The 7,435-nt window shown below is 35.2% G+C and overlaps 1 non-coding gene across 1 annotated transcript; it reads left to right on the forward strand.

Moving 5' to 3' along the window:
* The first annotated feature begins 7,114 nt into the window (after positions 1 to 7,114).
* On the forward strand, positions 7,115 to 7,221 carry LOC121101917. The gene has a single exon (XR_005833956.1). It is a non-coding gene; the product is annotated as a U6 spliceosomal RNA (small nuclear RNA).
* The last annotated feature ends 214 nt before the right edge of the window (positions 7,222 to 7,435 follow it).

The raw sequence follows: 7,435 nt of genomic DNA on the forward strand, positions 1-7,435 counted from the left end.
ATAATTTTTATTATGTTATATTAGTCACCATACAGTATATCCTTAGTTTTTGATGTAGTGTTCTATGATTCATTATTTGCGTTTAACACCCAGTGCACCACGCAATACGTGCCCTCCTTAATAGCCGTCACTGGCCTATCCCAGTCCCTCACCCCCCTCCCCAAATTACTCTGCTTTTAAAATTATCCACAGAATGGAGATCAAGTTTAAATTGTTCTTACTCTTCACTAGGTGTTAATTGATGCAAAATCTCCTTTTTATGTAAATCGAACCTAATCCTAGGGCTAGAAGTAAACCTCTGGGTTATGTCATACTGTTTCTTGTACAGATAGAGCTACAATTCAACTACTTCAAAAAATAGCTCAATTCCTTCTAGAGGATGAAAACAGGAAATATTTAAAAATTTTCCTGGACAATTATTTTAAAAGATTTTTAAATATATATTCTCCCTTGAACATTTTTTCTTTATTTTATTTTTTAAGAACAGTTTTAGGTTTAAAATAAAATTGGGAGGGAAGTACAGAGATTTTCCATATAGTCCCTGCCCCCACACATGCATAGCCTTCCTGATTGATCCTCAACATCACTCACCAGAATGGTACATTGTAACCAACAATGAAGCTACCTTGACACATCATAATCATCTGAAGCCCATGGCTTACCCAAAGTTCACTCTGAATGTATATTCAATGGGTTTTGAAATATGTATAGTGACATATACCATCATTGCAATGTCACACAGAGTATTTGCACTGCTGTAAAAATTCTCTCTGCTCTATTCGTCTCTCTCCCTAGACACACACTTTGGGCAGCCACTAATCTTTTTATTGTTTCCATAATGTTACCCTTTCCAAAATGTCATATAGTTGGAATCATATAGCATGTACCCATTTCAGATTGGCTTATTTCACTTAGTAATATGCAGTTACGGTTTTCCATGTCTTTTGATTCCTTGATAGCTCATTTCTTTTTAGCACTCAATGATATTCCACTGTCTGGATGCACCAGTTTATTTATCTAGTCACCTACTGAAGGACATCTTAGTTGCTTTCAAATTTTGGGAATTATGGACTAAAGTGTCTTCACCACACACAGATATTTGTATGGACTAACGTTTTCAACTTCTCTGGGTAAATACCAAGGTGCACGATTACAGGATTGTGTAGTAAGCTTAGTTTTATAAGAAATCACCACACTGTTCTCCAAGGTGGCTGTGTTATTAGCATCCCCACCAGCAATGTATGAGAATGCTTGTTGCTCCACATCGTCACCGGGATTGGGCATTGTCGGTGTTCTGGAGTTGGGTCATTCTAGTAGGTGTGTATCAGTATCTCAGTGTTTTTTTCTTTAATTTACATAAGATGTAAAGCACCCTTTTAGATACTTACTTGCCATTACTGCATTTTCTTTGCTAAAATGTCTGTTAAGGTTTTGGCCCAGTTTTTTCATTGGAATGCTTGCTTTCTCATTGTTGAGCTTTAAGTGTTTCTTGTAGATTTCGGACAAAAATTTCTTTATCAGATGTGTCTGTTGCAAATATTTTCTCACAGTCTGTGGTTTGTCTTCTCATTCTCTTGACACTGTCTGTAGCAGAGCAGAGGTTTTGGTTTAAATAAGTCCAGCTTATCCATTAGTTTTTTCATGAGTTAGTTATGCCTTTGGTATTGTCTATAAAAAGTCGTTACCATACCTAATGTCATTTAAGTTTTCTCCTATGTCATACTTTGTAGTTTTATAGCTTTGTATTTCCTATTTAAGTGTATGATACATTTTGATTTAACTTTTGTGAATACATAGTATGTATCTAGATTTTTTTTTTCTATGTGGATGTCCAGTTGCTCCAGTACCATTTGTTAAGAAAACTATCTTTGCTCTGTTGTGCGGCCATTGGCTCCTATGCCAAAGAGCAGTTAACTGCATATATGTGGATATATGTCTGGGCTCTCTGTTGTGTTCCATTGACCAGTTTGTCTGTTTTTTTTTTTTTTTCCCCACCAGTACCACACTGTCTTGATTACTATGGCTTTATAGTAAGTCTTGAAATCAGCTAACATCGGTTCTCCAATTTTGTTCTTGTTGTTCAATATTGTGTTGACTCTTCTGGGTTTGAATATTTTTCTTAATAATTTCTCACCATCACTATCTTCCCTGTAAAATTCTTCACATCTTAAAGTTCTCCTGTTTCTTATTCTCGTTCAAGTAAAAGAATATTTGATTTTTAAATATGCTAGAGAATCTGCTCACTATTCATATTCTAGTTATAATTAAAACCTGTTCTGACAAACAAATACCTCTGTAAGATCTCATTTCCCCTTGAATTATTTTGAAATGTAGGCAGTTTAATTCATAGAACTATTCTATAATCCTTTAAGACTGTAGTTATTAACTTTTCATAAGTCAATGTCCTTTTAAAAAATAAAATTTAAGACACGCAAAAAAAAAAAAAAAGGATATGTGTTGACCAATGTCATGAGAAGAAGCATAATAAAGAGTTTACAAAACTGAGACATAAGAACTATTCCTTACCGTACGACAGTTACTGACTGGTATTAGTTTAACTTATTACATAGTACGTGACTGAAGCATGTAAGTAAAAGCATCATGTATAAGATTATATTGCTTTCCAGGGCGCCTGGATGGCTCAGTTGGTTAAGCATCCAACTCTTGGTTTCAGCTCAGGTGGTGATCTTAGGGTCCTGGGATTGAGCCCCGCGGCAGGCTCTGCACTCAGCGTGGAGTCTGCCTGTCTCTGTCCTGATGCTCCTCTCCACCCCCACCCCCATTCTCTCTCTCTCTCTCTTTCTCTCAAATAAATAAGTTAATTAAATCTTTTTTTTTAAAGACTATATTAGTTTCCTATTGCTGCAGTGACAAATTACCATAAACTTAGTGGTCTAAAACAACACAAAGCAGTCCAATATGGGTGTCACTGAGCTAAAATCAAAGTATTGGCAGGGTGTGTTCCTTTTGGAGACTTCAGAGAAAATTCACCTCCTTGCCTTTTCCAGCTTCTAGAGCCGCGCTATACCCCTTGGTTGGGGTTCCTTCCTTCATCTTCAAACACTTCGTTCCAAGTTCTCCCTCCCTCATCCCATCATCTATCTCTGATTTGACACACTTGCTTTCCTCATATCAGGAATCAGGATTACAACAGGCATACCAGGTAACCCAGAATAATCTCCCCTTCTCAAAATCCTTAATTTAATCAGAAATGTAAATGCTTTTTTGTCATAGTAAGGCAACATATTCACAAGTTCAGGGAATTTCTCTTTTTTCTTCACAGTAATCATGGGATATATGTACTCAGAACTAAAAAGATAAAGTCTATGGAGACTTTTGCACTTTGAAGTTCTTAGTCCATGGCCAATCACTAAAGCTCTCTTGATGGAGACACAGAGTGAGAAAAAGGGGGGTGGACCAAGACTGGAGGAATTGCAGCTTCTAAGGTCTGGCAGAGGAGGACGATGGGGTGGAAGACACAGAGAGTGAAAAAACTAGAAGAGTGTGATCTCAAAAATCAACCGGAGTTCTGATTCTGTGACAGCTCCATGTGAGACACTGGGGAAGGCACTTCCAATCATGCATTTCCTCACTCGTGTCTTCTCCACAGAGTCATTGTGAGGACTTCAACGGTGTAATGTTGTAGAGAGACTTTAGCTCAGTCCCTCAGTGCCAACTGTCACAGTCATCATCATCGTCACCACCGCCATGGTCACCATTAGGGATAAAGTAGGATGCAGAGCTGGAAGCGTGGTTGTAGCACTCAGATCTCTGTGGCTTGCTGCCGGGGGTTGGGGGGGGCGGCGCTGGTAGAATTTCTCTTTTGCTGCCCAGGCCCTTTGCCCACTGTGTCCTTTCTCAGACTACAGGAACTTCTTGCAGGGGAGTGATGAGGTATCCTGATTCCAGCTCAGCACTAAGACCTTTTTCTCATTTTACTCAGGTATTTATATTTAACATACAGATAACTGGGGGGAAAAGGCTGATAGGGACCATAGGATGCACAAAAATAAATAATTCTTGAGAGTGTCCTTTTGTAAAAAGACTATAAATATAAGACAATGGAAAATTGATCAGCCCTTCAGGTTCTGAAAGATCTGGATGATATATTTCACTTCTGAAAAATTTTATAAGAAAGTACTCTGGGGGTTCCTGGGTGGCTCAGCTGATTAAGCGTCTGCCTTCGGCTCAGTTCATGATCCTGGGGTCCTGAGATTGAGTCTCGCATGGGGCTCCTTGCTCACCGGGGGGCCCGCTTCTCCCTCTCCTTCCCATTCGTGCTCTCTCTTGCTATCTCTGTCTCTCTCTCAAATAAATAAATAAATAAAATCTTAAAAAAAAGAGAAAGTACTCTGAATTATTAATGAAATTTATAAGTGCCTAAGAATCAATAGTTTCACTACTTAGCTTTCTTTTGTAGTTAAATGAATTACTAAAAATATTTAAAAGAAGATCTTGTTGAGAAAATAATTGCAATTATTCATTCAACATTGTGCACAAATAAAGCACAAGTGGGGAACATTTTTTTTTAATTAAAATTTTGGATCCATAGAACACTAAAAGTTAGGTTTCTCTTCATTTTATATCCTGGTCACTAAAAGGTAACCTTAACCAATAATATAAGAATTAAAAATATGGGATTTTAATTTAAAAAAGTGAATGATTCAGGCTTTAGCAGTAAAATATAGAAGGTTTTAAGTACTCTTTGCTTGTTTGTTTTTTAGGTTTTAAGTACTCTTAAAAGCTAAAATTTCTGATTATAGTAAAAAGAGTTTTTTGAAATAGTTTCTCATATCTCCTGGTAATAATTAACCATCTAAGTAATTTTATAATTGTTTCTTTATATAACATATGCCTTATTCATTACATTAATCTGCCAGTATTTGAAAAATTAACCCCTGTAAGCATTATATATATTATGTATATTGTATATATAACATACATTATGTATTTTATATATAATTTATGCATATATAAATTGTAAATATAATTATGTATTTTATATATAATGTATATTATATATAATATATACATAAAATTAATTTTAGCATAGTTGACACACAATGTTACATTATTTTCAGGTGTACAACATAGTGATTCAACTTCTCCATACATTATGCTATGCTCACCACAAGTCTAGCTACATTTGGTCATCGTAAAATGCTATTAGAATATTATTGACTATATTTCTTATGTTGTGCTTTTTATACCTGTGATTTATTTATTCCATAACCAGAAGCTGTGTCTCTTCCCATTCACCTCTTTTGCCCAATGCCCCATCCCCCTCCCCTCTGGCAACCATCAGTTTGTTCTCTGTAAACAGTGGCATGATTCTGCTTTTTGTTTGTTTGCTTCTTTACGCATTTATTTTGTTTTTTTAGAGTCCACATGTGAATGAACTCATATGGTATTTATCTTTCTGAGTCTAACTTATTTGACTTAGGATAATACTCTCTAGATCCATCTACATTGTCACAGATCTCATGATCTCATCCTTTTTATGGCTGTGTACTCTCTATGTGTATGTACATTATATATTATATATACATATTTACATATAAATATACAAGTGCAATGAATTGTTGCTCTCTTACTAGACTTTCACAATGAAATATAAGTGGGGAGCTTATCTTTTAATATACATTATTATGCATAGCATTTTGTATCAGAGAGCATTTTTACAGTAAATGATAGTATTCACATATATTATCAGTTAGCTTTTTATGTATTTACGAGCGATGAAAAGTAAGAGAAAATTTCTTGCAGTATGTACAAAGTCAAAGTTATTAAAATAGTCATCTGTCCAAGTCCAGACTGCTGTGTGCACAATAATATAAAGACAAGAGATCTACTAGATATCATCTTTAAACTTTATCTTACCGTACTTTACCATATGAGTTTCTACCCCAAAAATAATGGGATATAGGGAATGTTCAGCACCAAATAAAATATTATGAAGACCACAGAGCTGTATTTACCCTCCCCTTTACACACAACTAATCCATTCCACTATATGCTTTGGAAAAAGTAAACTGCCTAAAACAATTTATGTCAAAACCAATTTGGATGAAACAACATAAAAACAGAGGCAAATTTTTTCTTTAAAGGTCTGAAGACTTCTGTATTCCTATTCATAAGTATCCTTGATTTCTTGCTTCATTCTAAAAAAATAAACAAAAACAACAAACAAACAAACAAAAAACCCCACACACCCGAAAAGCATAATGATGCAAGACGGATGTAGTTTGTGCAAGAAAGATGACAGCAGAGAGGTAAACAATCAAAGCCTTTGGGTCTAAATCAACAGAAGCAGGTTAGCACACGTATACACACTTCAAGTTTATATAAAATTTCTAAAGAAATTTTTGTGCTTCCTACTTTAACTGGCTTTTTAAATTAACTGATGACTTTTCCAGCCTGATGTTGTCAAATAATTTGGTCTATAGAACTCATTGCTGCCAAACTTGAAGTGAGGCAGGCAATCTTACTCTAGTGGGAGAGTATAAATTAAGGAAAGATTTATAGAAAATGAATTGATCTTACAAATGTTAGTATTTTAAACACTTCTAGGAATCTCTCTTAGAGAAATAATTCATTACAATTTAGGGAAAAGACTTTATGTAAAAATGTTTAAAACTTATCTTTTAAATATATAAAAATTACTAGAATAAATGATGCTGGTGGAGGTCACACATACACACACACAAACACACACACAATGGTGTATCCACATGATAAAATTTTATGCACCTGTTGAACATTGAAAGCCATAGAAACATTTAAAGGCATAGAAAAAAATGTCCTAAAATAGTGTTAAAATGATAGAGTAGATCACAACTCTGTATATAGAAAATTATTTCAACAGTGCTCACTTCTGAGGTGCCAGGGTGGCTCAGTCAGTTAAGTGTCAGACTCTTGGTTTCAGCTCAGGTCGTGTTCCTCAGGGTCATGAGATCAAGTCCTACATCAGGCTCTGTGCTCAGTATGGAGTCTGCTTGAGAGATTCTCTCGCCCAAGCCCTCCTCATCTGCTCCCCCCCCCCCACTCATGCTTTCCCTCTGTCTCTCTCTCTTTCTTTCTGTCTCAAATAAATAAATAAATAAAGTCTTCAATAGTGCTCCCAATAGCAGCACATATACTAAAATTGGAGTGATACAGAGAAGATTAGGATGATCCCCGTGCAAGGATGTCACCCAAATTCATGAAGTGTTCCATGTTAAAAAAAAAAAAGGAAAAGAAAATTATTTCAACAAACATAAGAATAAAAAGGGGAAACTGTCTCAAAATGTAATATCAGGTATCTGATTATTTTTCTTTTACTTCTTTTCATAAGCCTTTTGTCTTTTGCAAATTATATATATATATATGATAATTTTGAATTAGAAAAAAACTAAAATTTTAGAATTGCTTCATGATAAAATAGCCTGGAAAACCA

The sequence above is a fragment of the Ursus maritimus genome, unplaced genomic scaffold, assembly GCF_017311325.1.
Source record: "Ursus maritimus isolate PB19 unplaced genomic scaffold, ASM1731132v1 scaffold_11, whole genome shotgun sequence".
NCBI lineage: Eukaryota > Metazoa > Chordata > Mammalia > Carnivora > Ursidae > Ursus > Ursus maritimus.